The sequence below is a fragment of the Biomphalaria glabrata genome, chromosome 17 (assembly GCF_947242115.1).
Source record: "Biomphalaria glabrata chromosome 17, xgBioGlab47.1, whole genome shotgun sequence".
Classification (NCBI taxonomy): Eukaryota; Metazoa; Mollusca; class Gastropoda; family Planorbidae; genus Biomphalaria; species Biomphalaria glabrata.
Window position 1 is genome coordinate 15,129,127 of NC_074727.1, and position 19,385 is coordinate 15,148,511.

Sequence of the window (19,385 nt, forward strand, 5' to 3'; positions counted from 1 at the left end):
TGTTTTAAACGTTTTGGAAGTTCCTTCAGATTAAGCAATTATTAGACCCTAACCCTAATCCAAACCTCTCACTGGATGACGAGGAATGATGACGAGTGGGTTTCGAACCAGGGACAATGAGAATATAATACACACCACATGACCAGGAAGTCATCTATTTCTAGACTACAAGCTTCGAGTTGAAGGAAACAACCAAAACGTTTGTGGAAACCAAATCAACAATCACGCAGTTCATAAAAGGGTTTACAATAAAGGACATAAAAACAACGAAACAACCTTTAGAAAGATCCATAACTGCGTCAGAAATGTCTTCACATTTTACTTCCCCCTTCTGAAACACAATTTGTTTCATGAAAACTTCATTTTTCATTATTCTTTCTCTACCTAAAAAAAATAAATAAATGTGTGCGTGTTTCTGAATCACTTGTCTTTAGGAAATTGTTGCAAATAGTTTGTTTTAATTGCTTAAATTGTCTCTTTTTTTTTCTTCCTTTTTTTTTGTCGCTCTGAAGAGATAACTTTAGCGCACTTTACAGAAATATCTCTTAAGACAGTTTATGGAACCAACTTCAATGCAGTCTGAAGAAATATCTTTAAGACAGTTTACAGAAATAACTTTTAAGACAGTTAAAGAATATCTCTAAGACAGTTTACAGAAATAATTTCAAGACAGTTTACAGAAATAACTTTAAGACAGTTTACAGAAATAACTTTTAAGACAGTTAAAGAATATCTCTAAGACAGTTTACAGAAATAATTTCAAGACTGTTTAAAAATATCTCTAAGACAGTTGACGGAAATAGCTTTTAAGACAGTTTACAGAAAGAACTCGAAGACAGTTTACAGAAAGAACTTTTAAGACAGTTTACAGAAAGAACTTCAAGACAGTTTTATTGCTTTAGAAAGAGACTTCGTTATGTAAGACATTATAAAATCTTTCAGTGCATTCAATAAAGTGAAAGTTCAGTTTCAATGCTTTGAATAAAAACAAGAGGCAGTTGGTTAAGGTTAAAGTTCAAACATCAAATAGTGATATCTCTTCAAGACAAATGGTTTGGAAACTATTGCCACCAACGTTCACTCACTGCTTTAAACTTTTGTAGCGATATTTTTACAATATATTGAAAAAAAAAAGTTTCAAGAATCTATTTAACGTACGCTCGAAAAGTCTTGATCTATTCACCAAATCTGGGGGGGGGGGGGGGGTTTGTCTGCTGTCCCAGTGCAATTGTCAAACATGGTATAAAATACATTTTTAAAAAAGTATTTAAAAGAAATGAAAATAAGAAGGCGAATTTTTTTTCCCAATGAGAATAGTCTTAACGTCTGCACCATTTTCTTTAAAAGTTTATTCACGGAGTATTGCTTTGCAATCCATCTGACCTATTTCTATTTCACTAAATAGTTTTGAGCCTGTGCGATGGTATCAGTGGCGTAGCAACCATGGCGAGAACGTGATTTCGCCCAGACTCGTGACCCAAAGGACCCAAAGAGCCTTTGAAACAAAAAAATGTCTAGGTTTATAACATTTTTTAATATTAAATGTAAAAAGAAAATAATTTAAAAAATGATTAGCGACTTTCAAGAGAAAAAAATAATGAAATTGTTTTTATAGCCTTGCCATGTTTGACGATGCTCACATCTGCAGTATTTTATGATTCAACATCACAGTCTGGTATGGCAATCTGAACATAAGAACTGAGGAATTTTCTGATGATGTGGCAAGTCTGCAGCAGTACCGCCCTCTGACAGGCAACGAGAGTCTTCTTAGCAATGTTAAGGGCCTTGAATGTATCTGTGAGGTCAGTTGTCATTATCCCCTCGGTTGATTTAACAATAGGGCTTATTGTTATTTTGGATAACTTCCATAATTGCGTAATCTCCAAGAGAAGGTTCCTATATTTTATTAGTTTTTTCATTTCACTGTTATAAGGATGTGTGGCTTATCAACATAAGCTTCTTGAAAACCTAAAATGGGAATGTGAAGGGGTGGGATGGGGGTAGTCGAATTCGAATCTCAAATGTAGACCTGGATTTTCTAAGACATTCTACTCGACTTCAGTTTATGTTTGTTTATCACCCGAAAGTACAATTTCAGAGAGCCCCAACATGGCCACAAATGTGGACCAGAGCTTGCTAGAGCATGAAAAACGCGCAATATAAAAAGCAATTTAAAACAACAACAACAACAACAACGAATGTAAGTGTTATAACATGACCACATAGACGTTTACAACTTGTCACGTGGTCTCTCAACAGTGACCACAACAGACACAGTACAAAGTTACACACCTCTCATTTCTGGCCTTGTTTCCAACACGAGGCACTGGAATAGCTAATTTTAGGTCTAGCTGAACAGCTTCCGATCTATCCATCTTGTGTGACATCACTTCCGCACTGAATCCATTCACGCGGACTGGAAAAAAAATTGTTAGAAATAAAAGAAAACCATTTTTACTATTCAACTCTAGGGAGAAAAAAACAACATGTTACAAGTATTTTCTTTTTAAATTATTTTTTTCCTCATTATATATATTTGTGTGTATGTGTGTGTGCGCGCGTTATGGCGTACAAGTAATATGTAAACGCACAATTAAAATCAATTCCTATTTTAATTTTAAATAAAATCCGATCTGACAGCATTTGATCGGTTCGGATTGAATACGCATCGGATGGAATCAGATCTCTTCGTATCGGATGTGTTCGGATTTGATATGATCCCAACGGATCTTATCTTATCTTATATGATACAGACGTTACTTCAAAAAAAGAAGATTATTGACAGAGTCAGGAATTTCAATTTCAAGACTTGCTGCAAACCAACTTTTTCTCAGCCATCCCCCCCCCCCCAAAAAAAAAGACTAAACTAATAGGATTTTAAAAAGAAACAAAAAAAAAGTATTTAAAAAAGCAGCTTATCTCAGGGAGAAGGCGGGATGGTTGAGCTTTAAAGCGCTTGGCTTCCGAAGCGGGGTCCCGGGTTCGAAACCTGGTGAAGACTGGGATTTTTAATTTTGGGATCTTTGGACACCTCTGAGTTTACCCAGCTTTATTGGGTGCCTGACATACGTTGGGTAAAAGTAAAGGCGGTTGGTCATTGTGCTGGCGACATGACACCCTCGTTAACCGTAGGCCACAGAAACAGATGACCTATAGACCACAAGGTCAGAAAGGGAACTTTAACTTTTTTTTTTATCTCAGGGAAAGTGCTCTGCATTTACAACTATATCTAAATAAAGGAAACAACTTCTACATTTTTAGAGATATAGTTGTAAGCGCGGCGTTCCTCCCCTTAGACAAGCTTCGTCTTTTTAAATGTTTTTTTGTTATATATATTTTCCATATTGCCTAGTGTGTCTTGTGTATGTAGTGTATGTCATTTTAGTAATATATTTGAACGTTCGTGGTATAAAGTATAATCCTTGTAATATTGGTAAATGAATGTGAGTTGGATTAACCACAATTAATAATATGCAACCTTTCAACCAACTTCCAGACAAAATGGAGAAAGTTGTTGCAGCTTGTTGAATTTCATCCACGAAACTTGTCATCGTTTGTATTCCCTCCCAAAATAAAAAAAAAAAAATAAGCGGAGATAAATATATAGAACTTATAGAACTTTTTTCTCTTCCTATCCTTATTACTTCCCCCTGACAACATTAGCGGAACTTAGTCACTTTGAAATCAAGTTTCTGGGGCTTCACGTCTGACCTGGCATTGCCCTTAGCACTAGTCACGTGAAATATCTTTGAACATGTTAATGTTTCATGATCCGATGGAACTTTATTGTACTGAAATAGTACTTGTATAATGCTTACTATGTAGGTCAGTGGCTTAGCCAAGATAGGGTTAGACGAAAAAAAAAACCCAAAAACTTTACAAAACTGTGAATTGTGCATCTCTTTCAATTACGTGGATCGATTCCAATGTCTCTTTCAGCGGTATCATGTGTGCTTAAGCTATTAGCCTTTACTGAAGACCTTGCTGACCGAATGACCAGCAAGCAATGACTTATCCCGCGGCTTGCTAGAGATAGCCTGGCCACAAGTCAATTAAATCAACCCATCCCTGACAGCTTTCACTTTTTTTTCTCTATCTTTAGTTGTTGTTATAAACATTTTGGGGGTCTTTTTTTTTTTTTTTTATTCGTACTTCACACTCGAGAGTGTTTACGTAGGGTGTGTTCTCGCGTGCGGAGGGAACATTTTTGATTGGTTCAGGCTGAGAGGGGGAATCGGCTGCTGTTGAAACGGTTATAAAGTTACAAGAACGATTTCCCCACTCGAAGATATATCGCTCGGTTTAAAGTATCAATCAACAATCGCCAGATAGTCAACGGTTGATTGCTACGCTGCACCTGTCTTAATAAGTTGTCTGGTTGGCGGTTTTATGTCTTTGTTTATTGTCTGGGTTTTTTTTTTAGTAAGTCAAGTGTAAATTACCTGAAACAAGTAAGACATGAACAAAAACCCAGGTCAAGTAAATAAACACAAACACTGAAAGCTTAACACATCTACTGCAGAGATTCTAATTGAATTCTTTGCTAAAGCAGTGTTTCCCAAACTGTGTTTCGCGAACCCTAGTGTTCCGCCAGGCCTGAATAGGTGTTCCACGAACTACTGGAATAGTTAACTTGTAGGCCACCACATGAATTAATTTCTCATGAAAGACAAGAAATAGCAAAGTGTTCCGCTAAATACTCAAAAGATTTGTTCCGTTAAGGAAAAAGTTTGGGAACCATTGTGTTAAAGAAAACTAAAAGAAAAAAAAAGTCCAACGGGGCAGAAGTCCAACGGGGCAGAAGTCCAATGGGGCAGAAGTCCAACGGGGCAGAAGTCCAACGGGGCAGAAGTCCAATGGGGCAGAAGTCCAACAGGGCAGAAGTCCAACGGGGCAGAAGTCCAACGGGGCAGAAGTCCAACGGGGCAGAAGTCCAACGGGGCAGAAGTCCAACGGGGCAGAAGTCCAACGGCTTATTTCATTCACGGTGAACGAGGATGTCCTACTCTCCGATCTTTACTGAGATTCGATTTCGTGATCTATCCATTCAGAAGCTAAGCGCTCTGCCACTCGACCACCATGCCATCTTGCATGATATGCAGAAGACAAAGATATTAATTCCCTATATCGTCTGGATAAAGACTTTTGTTAAACTCATTTGAACCCGTCACCTATAAATACCAGTCTTAAGATCAATAAGGAAAAGTGCAATAATACACGTGGATATGCAGACCTGGCTTTGACCTACATATTTTGCCACATTTAGGCAGACAAAACCGTTGTCGGTTGGTGGCAGCTTTATGTTCTTTTTCTTCCGTCTATGCTTAGCTTGGGCAGAGGTTTTTGTTTTGGTCTCAAGTGTGTAAAAAAAAATAATCTTGCCCGTATATAAACGTTCGTCTCGTTCTAAGACAATACATGACTCAAGGAAAAATAAATAAACAGTAAATCGATTATTGGTAATAATAATTATAGCGTTTATATAACGCTGCTTTCATTCTTATAGCATGCTCAGAGCGCTATGGTCCAGTCTCATTTGTGGACCAGTGGGGGAGGGGGTATCTGGGAGAAGGTTTTCCGTGCTGCCTTTAGTGTCGAACCTCGAGCCCCCTTAATAGTTAGTCAAGCCAAGCCAATTCAAGCGTACCACGATTCCCACTGGTGTGGGGTTAAGTATCATTAAAATAAGTAATTTGGTTTTATTTAGAAAGAGGAGTGATAAGCCTTGCTTGTCATTTTGTAAACTTACAAAAAATGTATTTATATATTTGGCTTGTTTATTTGATTAATTCATTCTTTCTTTGGAATCAAAAAACTACTTAGGATCGTTTCGGTTATTGCCCAATCGTTTAAAATAAAGCTAGTGTTTATTGACCATCTAGCTTGGACGCTAATGGACAGGCGTACATAAAGAATGAAGTATATTCGAACTGTCTGTAAGCTGCCCCTGTGTACAACTGTATCGATCAAGCCGCGACAACCCACCCCCCAAACTCCCATCCAAAAAAATAAAAACAAGCTTGACCATCACCGGACACTGTCTAGGTCGATTCTGACCGTAGATTACTTATTATAGTTGGACTGGTCCCTGAATCAATTAGACACCACCTCACTCGGTTGAAATAAGAGATTGCTTGTCCTCTAAACCGAAAAAAAAATCTAGGACAGAAAGTGAGAAAGAAACTTTAACTTTGTGTGTGTGTGTTCAATTTGGAAACTAATGGAGACTATTTAAAAATAGAAAAAATGCTTTTCTTATGTAAGATTCCCATTCAATAGAGGCTAGTCCATAAATAGCAAGCCCTTTAGTGTTTCCAGTGTACAAGATACAGAAACATTTAATCATCTATACTTAAGAAAACATTTTGAGCACTTTTTTTGTACTGTAGAATCAAATAAAAAAATTAAACAAATTTGTAAAAGATGTGTAGTCTGGTGGTGTGGTATGCGCTCTGGACTGTTGTTGTATTGTCTTGATAGTCTCGGGTTCAAACTCTGCCCGCCACCACCCCGTAGTCCTACCTGATGTTTAGGCTGAGATGTAAGTATGTTCAGAATATCAAGGAACATTTGTGTTTGATAAATGTGGGCTATAAATAATACAGAGCGTACCCGCAAGAAACGGCTGTTTCTTTTTTTTTTTGTGGTAATTCTAAAATGTTCTATCTATATAATTATATATTTTTGCTGAGTCTGTACATTGGCGGCTGTTCTGTTCTATAAACATCACTATTCATAGAGCATGGCTTGTTCATTTCAAACTAAAAATGAAACACAAATAAAAACGGAATTGAACGGAACTCGGTGGAACGTAAGCGAGAAATTCATTCGATTCGTTCTATAAGAACTAGAACGGTTTAGTTCAAAGTTGTTTTATATGAAGTGCTGACGCCCTTGTTCCTTAAACATGACGGACTCCTGTTTGTACAAAATAAGGAATGCTCTAGTCTTAGACATTAACCAACCAGTCGATGACCTCTGGAATTTCATTAAAAACCATCTTAAAAGCATTATAGAAAATCATATACCAACTAAGTACACACTAAACAAAATAAATAAATGCTGGTTTAATAATAGACTAAAGAAGCTTTGTAAACAGAAGGAAAACCTATATAGAAAATTTAAAGAAACTAATGCAGAAAGAGTTTACAAAAAGTATATAAAAATTAAACAATTAACCCAAAAAGTAAGCAGACAGCTGCAGAGTGAATACATAAACAATGTAATATCTAAAGATAACAACAAAAACCTATGGTCATACATTAAGTCTAAGAAAATGGAAACAACAGGCGTAGCGCCATTAAAAGATGAACATAACATAATACATAATGATAATGAAACTAAAGCAAACATTCTAAACAAATACTTTGCATCAGCATTCTCAGCCCCAGGAGACAAAGACATATTACTGAATTTGAACCAAGTAGACAACATAGAAGATATAGTAGTACAAGAAAATGGAATTCAAAAACTATTAGCCAACACCAAACCAAATAAAGCTTCTGGACCTGATGGTATTCCAGCTAGATTACTCAAAGAACTAAGTAATGAGCTAGCCCCAGTGTTCAAAATACTCTTTCAGGCTTCACTTAACCAGGGCAGAGTACCAAAGGACTGGAAAGAAGCTAATGTCACCCCCCTATTTAAAAAAGGAGAAAAATCTGACCCAGGAAACTACAGACCAGTATCACTTACCAGCATCACATGTAAAATCCTAGAACACATAATATGTAGCAACATCATAAACCACTTAGACAAACATAATGTCCTCACACCATACCAACATGGCTTTAGGAAATATAGATCATGTGAAACACAACTAATAGGACTAATTGATGATTTTTCAAAAGGTTTAGATAATAGTGAACAAATAGATGCTATCTTACTAGATTTTTCTAAGGCTTTTGACAAAGTTCACCACCATAGCTTGCTTAAAAAATTAAAATATTTCGGCATTAATGGTCCACTGCATCAGTGGATTAAAGACTTTCTGACAGGCAGAGAACAAACTGTAATAATAAATGGTTCTAGATCAACACCGATAACAGTAAACTCAGGTGTACCTCAAGGAACAGTCTTGGGTCCACTACTATTTTTAATTTACATAAATGATTTACCAAATTGCATTACTTCAGGACCAAAAGTCAGATTATTTGCAGACGATTGCATAATATATAGAACAATAAAAACAACACAAGACACAGATATTTTACAAAGAGAATTAGATGAATTACAGAAATGGGAATCAAATTGGAGCATGTCTTTCCACCCAGAAAAATTTCAGTTGTTAAGAGTAACAAAAAAACTAAAACAAATTAATTCCACTTATCTTATTCATGGCAAACCAGTAACACAGACTAAAAACGCAAAATACCTAGGTGTTATAATAAATGAAAAACTGTCATGGAATCCACATATTGATGAAACTACAAAAAAATCAAACAAAGCATTAGGATTTATTAAAAGAAATTTCTATAAATCAAATAAGAAAATAAAACTAAAATGTTATTTAACCTTGGTTAGGCCAATAATAGAATATGCATCCTCTGTTTGGGACCCCTCAACTCAAGAAAACATTAAGAAACTAGAACAGACACAAAATAGAGCAGTGCGATTCATAACAAACGAATATTCACATTTGACTAGAGTAACACCTTTAGTAAAATCACTAAATTTAGAAAGCCTTCAGGACAGAAGGCTCAAAAGTAAAGTAGCAATAATACATAAAACACTGAACCATAATCTTCAAATACAAAAACAAAATTTAATAAAATACTCTGAAAGACACAAAGATAAAGGCACATTCCTCGTCCCATATGCTAGGACAAATTTGTACAAATACTCCTTCTTCCCTAGTGCTATTAGAGCATGGAATGGGTTGCCTGAGCTAGCCAGGAAAACCAGTGACTTGGCAGAATTTAAGTCATTGGTTAATATGCATGACTAAATGCATGACGCGTAGGACGTAATCATCTTCTTTTTTGAAGTAACGTCTGTATTATATAAGATAAGAAGATAAGATAGAGCTCAATGCAAGTGGATGAGAGATTATGGAAGAGATGTTTTTTTTAAAGCGCTAATTACTAATATTAACTCTTTCTCTCCGTAATTATTTCTCCACGTTTCTACGAATTCTTCATTTTGCTCATTACCTTTTTAATAACTTTTTCATTTGTTATCAGGAAATGTTTTATTTGGTCTAGAATTAAAAGGGGAATGCATGCTCTTTTTATATAAGACAAAGAGAAGTTTATAAAATGAAACATAAATTTAATTTATTAAGGTCAAATCAACGTCAATAGGAGAGAAAGAGTTAAAGATAGTCACGCGTGCAAGACTATATATAACTTGTTATTTAAATCATTGATTACTGGTTGAAAAAAAAGTATTCAAATGCAAAACGTAAATATTACATAAATAAGAAACAAATCTTCTCTACATGCCAAGGCATATAATGTAATTAAAACTATATATTTAAAAAGAATGTCTGCCGGAAAAGTAATCCACTTTCTTTTGTATTGCTCGAAAAGTGATGCTTACTAGGGATTTTTCTTCTCTGGTGCCATTAGAACAAGTAACACGTTGCCTTAATCAACCAATGTCTTAGTGAAGTTTAGTCTCTAATTAACATGCAAGACGGATTAACACCTGGACACGTGGCGGACGTAATTATCTTTTTCTCTGAAGCCACGCCTGCAATTTATTAGATGATGAAGAGAAATTCCGTAAAAAATAATTTTTGAGACCGATTGTCTTTTTAAGGCATGAACCGCTTGGTTACCTACCCAGGATGAAGGGGAGGGGGTGGAGAATATAACTTTAATCCTGATGATAATCATCATTAGAAACATCATTAGTACCTTAATTTGCGTCTTGGGCAAGGCTTTGACGGTAAAAAAAAGTTCCCCTTTCAGACCTTGTTTTATATAGGAAAGATGATTTAAAGGTCATCTGTTTCTGTGGCCTACGGTTGATGGGGGTGGTATGTGGCCACAACAACGACCAACCGCTTTTACTTTTCCCCAACTTATGTCAGGTACCCATTAGAGCTGGGTGGACTCAAAGGTGCACACAGATCCCAATATTAAAAATCCCAACTGGGGGTCCTGGGTTCGAATCCTGGTGAAGACTAGGATTTTTAATTTAGAAATATGTTTCTAGAGTAATAAAAGTGTATTCTAATTGTTTGAAATACAAAGCTTTTCCCGACATTTTTACACCGGCGTCTCCTAAAAAACGTTATCCAACATTGATGAGAATATCCAATCCAGGAATGTTTAGGCCCATATTTTGAAAAAATAAAAAAAAATTCCAGTATTAATGGATTAATGACGTCATGTCCGTTTCAGACAGAGCTACAAATATAACGACGCGCAAACACAAATCAATGAAAACACAGACATCAACCACCACCCCAAAAAATATTTTGTACCCATTTTGTCACGCTTCGAGAACTGTCCATCTCATGACAGAATCCATATTTGATAGAACGCCCCAGCAGACGGCTCTCGTCAGTAGACTCTCGCGAGATGATCAACATTTCCCGCGCTTTGATTGATTTCTCGGCCAGATGTAGAAGATAGACAAGACCGAAGAGAAAAAAAATGAGGGAAACTTGTGCTAAACTTCTGGCGTTTTCCTTGTTTGTACAGGAGAAATTGTATCTTATTGATACAGGCTTATCTCTAAATGATACACCAGCGTGGATTCTGATTTTAATGGCTAGTATTTTTGGCGGGTCAGAAATTTGAGATATCAACTTAGTCGTCTGCGTGTATTTCTATTTCTGGAAGGGGGAGGGGGGAGGAGGGGTGGCTGCTTTTACATTGGCAATTTGATTAATTTCAGAATTGGCGGCAAAGTTTCAGGTTGAGGCAGACGTGACCTTGCAACCTGTAATTAATGGCGGGAGCAGCACAGCTGTGTGCGTGTATTGGATCAATCTTGGTTTACGTGTTGGGGAATATTTGTGTTTGATGTTGGAAAAACACTCCGAGCATATAATAAGGGGGAAATAATAAATACGTATTGTGAAATGGGGAAAACATCGAAATAAAATCAGAGAAATTTGAGACGTTTGGCTAACGTTAGAGATACATTCACGTCTGCTCAGCGACTCGGTAACTAAGTGGAAAACGCAAACAACTGGTAAACAGAAATGTCTTGTTTTGATTGGCATACGTCTGGAGTACGTCTTATGTCAAGATAAAATTTAAAAACCCATCTACTGTCGAAATTTAAGGGAGAAAATCAGTGTGTTAGTGGCATCAAACTTATTAATAGTTGAGTTACTGAAAGTTGACATATTGATAGTTGATTTACTGAAAGTTGAGTTAACGAAAGTTGACTTATTGATAGTTTAGTCATTGGTAGTTGGATTATAGAGAGCTGAATTTTTAGTAGCTGACTTATTGATAGTTGACTTATTGAAAGAAGTTATCTTATTGATAGTTGACTTACTGAAAGTTGACTTATTGATGATTGACTTATTGATAGTTGACTTATGGATAGTTTAATCATTAGTAGTTGAATTTTAGAGAGGTGAATTTTTAGTAGCTTACTAATTGATAGTTGACTTTGTACTCAGAGCTACAAAGAGACAAATGGAGAGCTAGCGAGCCAAGACAGAAAGAAATCACAAATTAAATGACAATGAAAGCGGCAGGAATGGAGAGATATGTGTAGAAAGAAATAAGATACCGCTGGATGAACGAGCTGATGACACTCAAGATGTTTGGATGTTTAGAACTTCGAAGATAAAAAAAAATATTAATAACAGAAGACTTCAAAATAAACTTAAAACCTGTCAACAAACTTGTACACAAACTTGAAGAAATAAAGAAAGTTACATACATAATCAATGTACATCTGTCACACCTCAGATCTGCCGCGCTTGTAGTAAGGAATATAAATAAATCTAAATAAATACTGATAAGTTTCGTCCTGTGCCACACATTTTTGGTACTTACAGCTTTTGAGCCGTCTCTCTTCAACGTTTTACATCGGTAAGTTGTATCAGTTTCTTGGGATACAAATTAAAGAAAAAAAAAATGAATGATTGAAATAAATACAGTAAGGTGACGCCAGATCCCCAGGCTATGAAACTCTTGTGTTGATTAGTGGACAAACTTCTGCTGTTTACGGAAGGAAGCTGTGTTGGTCTTTCAACTAGTAAATAATGCATGCTGGGAAGGATAATATTATGCGTATTGAACAAATAGGGACAGCGTCATTGAACTTATGGTCAGTTTGTAAGTAGAAGAGGTTAAAATATAGTTCATTCTGGACTCGTGTGTCTAGGACTAGAGAAATAGAGAGGCATGCTGAACGGTTTGAAGAGGTAGAAAACAGAGAGGCAGATGATGCAGAGAGAAACAGAGATAGAGAAACAGAGACAGAGAAACAGAGAGACAGAGAAACAGAGACAGAGAAACAGAGATAGAGAAACAGAGACAGAAACAGAGACAGAGAAACAGAGAGACAGAGAAACAGAGAGACAGAGAGACAGAGAAACAGAGACAGAGAAACAGAAAGATAGAGAAACAGAGACAGAGAAACAGAGATAGAGAAACAGAGACAGAGAAACAGAGACAGAGAAACAGAGACAGAGAAACAGAGAGACAGAGAAACAGAGACAGAGAAACAGAGACAGAGAAACAGAGAGACAGAGAAACAGAGAGACAGAGAAACAGAGATAGAGAAACAGAGACAGAGAAACAGAGACAGAGAAACAGAGACAGAGAAACAGAGATAGAGAAACAGAGATAGAAAAACAAAGACAGAGAAACAGAGACAGAGAAACAGAGATAGAGAAACAGAGACAGAGAAACAGAGACAGAGAAACAGAGACAGAGAAACAGAGAGACAGAGAGACAGAGAAAGAGAGACAGAGAAACAGAGACAGAGAGACAGAGAAACAGAGACAGAGAAACAGAGACAGAGAAACAGAGACATTAACAGAGAGACAGAGAAACAGAGAGACAGAGAAACAGAGACAGAGAAACAGAGACAGAAACAGAGACAGAGAAACAGAGAGAGAGAGAAACAGAGAGAAACAGAGACAGAGAAACAGAGAGACAGAGAAACAGAGACAGAGAGACAGAGAAACAGAGACAGAGAAACAGAGAGACAGAGAAACAGAGACAGAGAAACAGAGACAGAAACAGAGACAGAGAAACAGAGAGACAGAGAAACAGAGAGACAGAGAAACAGAGACAGAGAAACAGAGAGACACAGAAACAGAGACAGAGAAACAGAGAGACAGAGAAACAGAGACAGAGAAACAGAGAGCAACAGAGACAGAGAAATAGAGAGACAGTGAAACAGAGACAGAGAAACAGAGAGACAGAGAAACAGAGACAGAGAAACAGAGACAGAGAAACAGAGACAGAGAAACAGAGACAGAGAAACAGTGACAGAGAAACAGAGACAGAGAAACAGTGACAGAAACAGAGACAGAGAAACAGAGACAGAGAAACAAAGACAGAAAGCGTCGCTGAGGTTCATAGAAAGACGAGAGAGACAAAGAGTGACAGATAGATCCACATAGTAGAGCTGAGAGAGAGAGAGAGAGAGAAACAGAGAGAAAGAGAGAGAGAGAGAAGTCAGAGCTACAAAGAGACAAATGGAGAGCTAGCGAGCCTAGACAGAAAGAAATCACAAATTAAATGACAATGAAAGCGGCAGGAATGGAGAGATATGTGTAGAAAGAAATAAGATACCGCTGGATGAACGAGCTGATGACACTCAAGATGTTTGGATGTTTAGAACTTCGAAGATACAAAAAAATATTAATAACAATAGATTCAAAAAATAAACTTAAAACCTGTCAACTAACTTGTATACAAACTTGAGGGAATAAAGAAAGTTACATACATATTCAATGTACACCTGTCACACCTCAGATCTGCCGCTCTTGTGTAAAGGAATATAAATAAATCTAAATCTAAACCATAACAGTTGAGACATTGTCGTTAACAACTAAACAAAAACAACAATAATATCAAGTGAAAAAAAATTCTCTTGAAAAACTGAATATTGATCTTGCAAACTATATATATATATATATATTGTATTTAATATGAAAACATTGTTTGTAAAATATATTTATTTATCTTTTAGTGTTGACATTTCATGTTTGCCTAGACTCTAGACAGACTGGTCCACATGTTGGGTTGAATAAAACAATGTCAGAATGAAATCCACTGCAGAGAGCATTAACACACGAAAGAAGACCTGTTCATATCGAAGCAAAGAGCCAAAAGAAGTAGCGAGGCAGGCAAATAGTTAAAGTGATGAATAGATACATAGGTAGAAAATAGGAGGAGAGAGAGAGATAGAAAAAGATTGAGAAAGAGAGAGAGAGAGAGAGTAAAAAGAATAAAGAAGAAGGAATCACAGAGAGAGAAAGAGAAAGAAAGAGAGAGAAAAAGAGAGAGAGAGAGTAAAAAGAATAAAGAAGAAGGAATCACAGAGAGAGAAAGAGAAAGAAAGAGAGAGAAAAAGAGAGAGAGAGAGTAAAAAGAATAAAGAAGAAGGAATCACAGAGAGAGAAAGAGAAAGAGTAAAAAGAATAAAGAAGAAGGAATCACAGAGAGAGAAAGAGAAAGAGTAAAAAGAATAAAGAAGAAGGAATCACAGAGAGAGAAAGAGAAAGAGTAAAAAGAATAAAGAAGAAGGAATCACAGAGAGAGAAAGAGAAAGAAAGAGAGAGAAAAAGAGAGAGAGAGAGTAAAAAGAATAAAGAAGAAGGAATCACAGAGAGAGAAAGAGAAAGAAAGAGAGAGAAAAAGAGAGAGAGAGAGTAAAAAGAATAAAGAAGAAGGAATCACAGAGAGAGAAAGAGAGAGAGTAAAAAGAATAAAGAAGAAGGAATCACAGAGAGAGAAAGAGAAAGAAAGAGAGAGAAAAAGAGAGAGAGAGAGAGAGAGAGAGAGTAAAAAGAATAAAGAAGAAGGAATCACAGAGAGAGAAAGAGAAAGAGTAAAAAGAATAAAGAAGAAGGAATCACAGAGAGAGAAAGAGAAAGAGTAAAAAGAATAAAGAAGAAGGAATCACAGAGAGAGAAAGAGAAAGAGTAAAAAGAATAAAGAAGAAGGAATCACAGAGAGAGAAAGAGAAAGAGTAAAAAGAATAAAGAAGAAGGAATCACAGAGAGAGAAAGAGAGAGAGAAAGAGAGAGAGCCTATGGATAAAAGAATGAAGGAGGAATAATATATACTTATATATATATAGTAAGAAAAGAAAGAAAGAAAAAAGAATATAAAAAAATTGGTTGAGAGAGAGATAGTGCTGTGAAAAGATAAATTAAAGGGGATTTTACAGGAAAAACGACAGACAATGAAAACTAAGAAAGTAAGAAACTAGAAAAGTAAGAAAAAGAAATCAAAGTATGAAAGTAAGGAAAGGTAGGTAGAACAATCGAAGAAAACTTCGAAACGAAGAGAAAAAATAAATATATATATATATATATATACAAGAGAGAGAAAGAGAAAAATAGAGAGAAGAGAGAGAGAAAAGAGAGAAAAGACATAAAGATAGAAGAAAGAGAGAGAGAAGATAGATAGTGAGAGAGAAAGTGAAGAAAGAAAGAAAGAGAGTCGGAAAGAGAGAGAGAGAGAGAAGAAAGAAAGAAAAAGAAGAGAGAGAGAGAAGAAAGAAAAAGAGAGAGAAGAGAGAGAGAAGAGAGAGAAGAGAAGAAAGAGAGAGAGAAGAGAAGAAAGCGAGAGAAATAACACAGAAATGTTAAAGCTATGAGTCAGCTGACCTGAGATCCAATTACTTGAAATATACTTCTCGAGTCTCTAGGGCCCACTATTCATTCTCCATAACAACCAGATTAGCTCGGTAACAGACATTTGGAGGTCCAGAAAGTTCAAACCGTTACAAAAAAAAAAAATACTGTAAGGCTGTAATGCTAAGTCTTATTGCCCTTCAATCTAAACTATCCCACGGGGGGCACCAACATTTGGTTACTGAACAGGGCACATTTTGTTTTGACATGTTGCTACAGGACCACCGATATCAATCCAACCTACACACTTTTACACGCACGAAAAAGCAACACATTTTTCGGAAATTCAGATTTATACTACTCCAATACAAGGACAAGTACATATGACACACATCATATCGTTTATCGCATGAAATAGTCTTGGTCCAAATTAGGAGAAACATTATGACACACACAATATAGCACACACCTAGCAACACATAAACCTAATCACGATCAAAATGTCATATGTTATGACATACAATCAAACCCATACACCCTCAAAGCTTCTCTAAAAGCGTTCAGCATAAACCCATCCACATGGGAGACAGAAGCACATGACAGAGCATCATGGCGTTGCGCTGTGAAATGAAAACTGGCGCACAGGTTGCTGAGGAAAATGAACAGAGCGGCAGAAGAAAAGCGTCAGGGAAGAAAAGCAAGGCCAATTATACTTGCTCCAGCTGGAATAACCTGCGCAGTGTGCAGCCGAACATTCCGGGCTTATATAGGTCTCACCATCCACATGAGGAGGCATAAAACCACAGTGCAAAGCCCTCAGCCCACAGGATGACAAAGTGATCATCATCGAACCACGATGGATGAATTATTCTATATACTTTAATCAAACCCATTGTGTGGCACACATAACAGAAACCTGAGACAGAAATATTATAAGAGCTTAGAAATAAACTCTTAAATTCTATGCAGTATGAAGTCAACAGAAGTTTATACATCGAATAAGAAACATTTTAAACAAGCTGTTTGGAGTTTAAGATGTTACAATTTTGGACAGTATCATACAAAATGTACATTGATATCATCTTTTGATGGGGTCGACAGTGTTTTGTTTTTTTTCTAAGCTTTTATCAATTCACTTTGTCTGTCGGGTAAAACTTTTGAACACGTTATTTCTCCGACACCGAATCTCGAATCTAGCTGAGATTTTGCACAATTATTTCTTTTACCTGACAACACATAAATCAATAAAAATAGTTAACAATTAGTGGAGTGATCGTTAAATGAACTTTTGTGTTACCCGTGCTTGTAATCGTGCTAGTATTTGTAATCGTGTTCGCTTTCACTAGCCCCTACCTTCGTTGCGAATCTGTCAAAACAAGAAATCCAATGTTTCCATGTAACTGAAGCATTAGTTGAACTTGGATCAGCATCCAGTCTATTGGGACGCAAAAAATTTGTCTATTTAAGAATGGTTTTATTGAAATAAATTGTAATATACTAAATCAACTCATAACCTTAGAAACAAGGCTTTATTTCAATAAAACACGACTGATACACACAATAACACAGTTAGGACTGGTCACGATTCACAGACTATGATAATGCGAACACGATTACAAATACTAGCACGATTACAAGCACGGGTAACACACAAGTTCATATAACGATCACTCCAATTAGTTAATTAACTATCGGTAGTTATTTTTTTTTGTTTGGTATCTCGAATAGGGGAGAGAAATTGTACTTGACTGAAGTGGTGGTATAAGCTGAATTAGTCCCCTTTATAGGTCGCCGTTTTAAAGTAATTTTAAAATAAACAAGTGATAACTAAACAACCTGCTATTCTCATAACCATCTCATTAGCAGAGTGATTAGTATGTCGGCTTGAGTCATTAGTTAGAAATCAGATCGTTAGCCCTCCCCTTTTTGTTTGATAAATGCTTTTACAAAGCGATTACGGTAAAATTCACCATATTTAGATTAGTGGTCTAGATAAATGATAGGATCACAGCGTATTGAGAAGCTAAAAGCATGACATAGCGCTAAACAAAAACAATAGGTAAAAATATTTCTACTCGCACAGATTTATTGTTGTTGGTCTAGATCTATTATACAAGACTGACCCAAACTAATTGATACTATCTCATTTCATATATACCTTTTTTTTCAAGTATTTTTATCTTTTTCTTGTTGTTTTTTTTTCTGTGACCAACTGTTACCACAGTGTCATGTGGCCAGCACAACGATCAATCGGACATACTATAAATGTCAGGTAAATAGAGATAAAGATGAAAAAAATAAATGACATCATATCATTAATGGAAGAGTTATCCAATCAATGCAAAGATCACCCGCCATTCCCTAATATACTGTGGATAGAACGTGACTGTCACGGGATGACGTTCTCTATTCAACGAACACCAAAAGCTTAAATCAAGAGCGGCCATCGAGGACGTCACCGAATCATAGAAAGAAAGATTTGAGCATTGGATAAGACCACCAAAGACGTCACAGTACATTAGAAAGAAAGATTTGAGCACTGGTGGAGACCACCAAGGACGTCACAGCACATTAGAAAGAAAGATTTGAGCACTGGTGGAGACCACCAAGGATGTCACAGCACATTAGAAAGAAAGATTTGAGCACTGGTGGAGACCACCAAGGACGTCACAGCATATTAGAAAGAAAGATTTGAGCACTGGTGGAGACCACCAAGGATGTCACAGTACAATAGAAAGAAAGATTTGAGCACTGGTGGAGACCACCAAGGATGTCACAGCACATTAGAAAGAAAGATTTGAGCACTGGTGGAGACCACCAAGGACGTCACATCACATTAGAAAGAAAGATCTGAGCATTGGATAAGACTACCAATGATGTCACAGTACATTAGAAAGAAAGATTTGAGCACTGGTGGAGACCACCAAGGAAGTCGCCGTATCGTCAAAAGAAAGATTGGAACAGAAGATGAGACCACCAAGGACGAAATAACACTAGCCTACAATAAAACGATCTTTGCTTCAAATCATCTAATGAGGATGGGGCGACATTGTCATAGAGGCGACATCTCATTAGAACACAAATAGAGGCCCAGAGACTGCCCAGAGACTGCCCAGAGACTGCCCAGAGGTTCAACAGACTAAACTCAAGGTGGAATAACTAAACCATTATTATAACATTTATCTGAAATCAATCTCAGTACTTAACAAACATTTTTGTAAATATCCCTTATCATAGAGGCGTTTTAAACTTTTTTATCATGTTTATTTATATAAACTACTTTTTTTTACATATCCAGTAAGAGGGAAAACATTGTTAAAAAACTCTTAGAATGGAAGACTAAATCTACAATGGTAAGAAGAACTAGAGTCTACAGATCAATATCCGTGACATTACTAAACTATCCAGGGCCTGGCCTTTCTGTTCACGTCATTGTAGAGATATGTTCTGTTTGCTCCTGCGCTGTTCTGTTGTCCACAGTGTCATTCAGATCTGTTCCCACCTTTAGACTGTATTGTACTCACCAAATAGGTGACAGATATTCAATACGCCAAGTAACGATATCTCAAACACAAGGTTCTATTCTTGTAGGCTTTTAAAAAATGTTTTCTGGTCTCCGTAGCAAACATAATAGTTAGATGGGTATTTTAAA

General features: G+C 36.4%; 1 protein-coding gene across 1 annotated transcript in view; it reads right to left on the bottom strand.

The window, feature by feature from the left end:
* The window catches only part of LOC106056720 (thyrotropin-releasing hormone receptor-like), a 111,647-nt gene that overhangs the window by 33,792 nt on the left and 58,470 nt on the right, over positions 1 to 19,385 (bottom strand). The window contains exon 2 of the mRNA XM_056016068.1: positions 2,293 to 2,416. The gene's annotated coding sequence lies outside the window, so the exon portion shown is untranslated. The remainder of the gene's footprint in view (positions 1 to 2,292; positions 2,417 to 19,385) is intronic.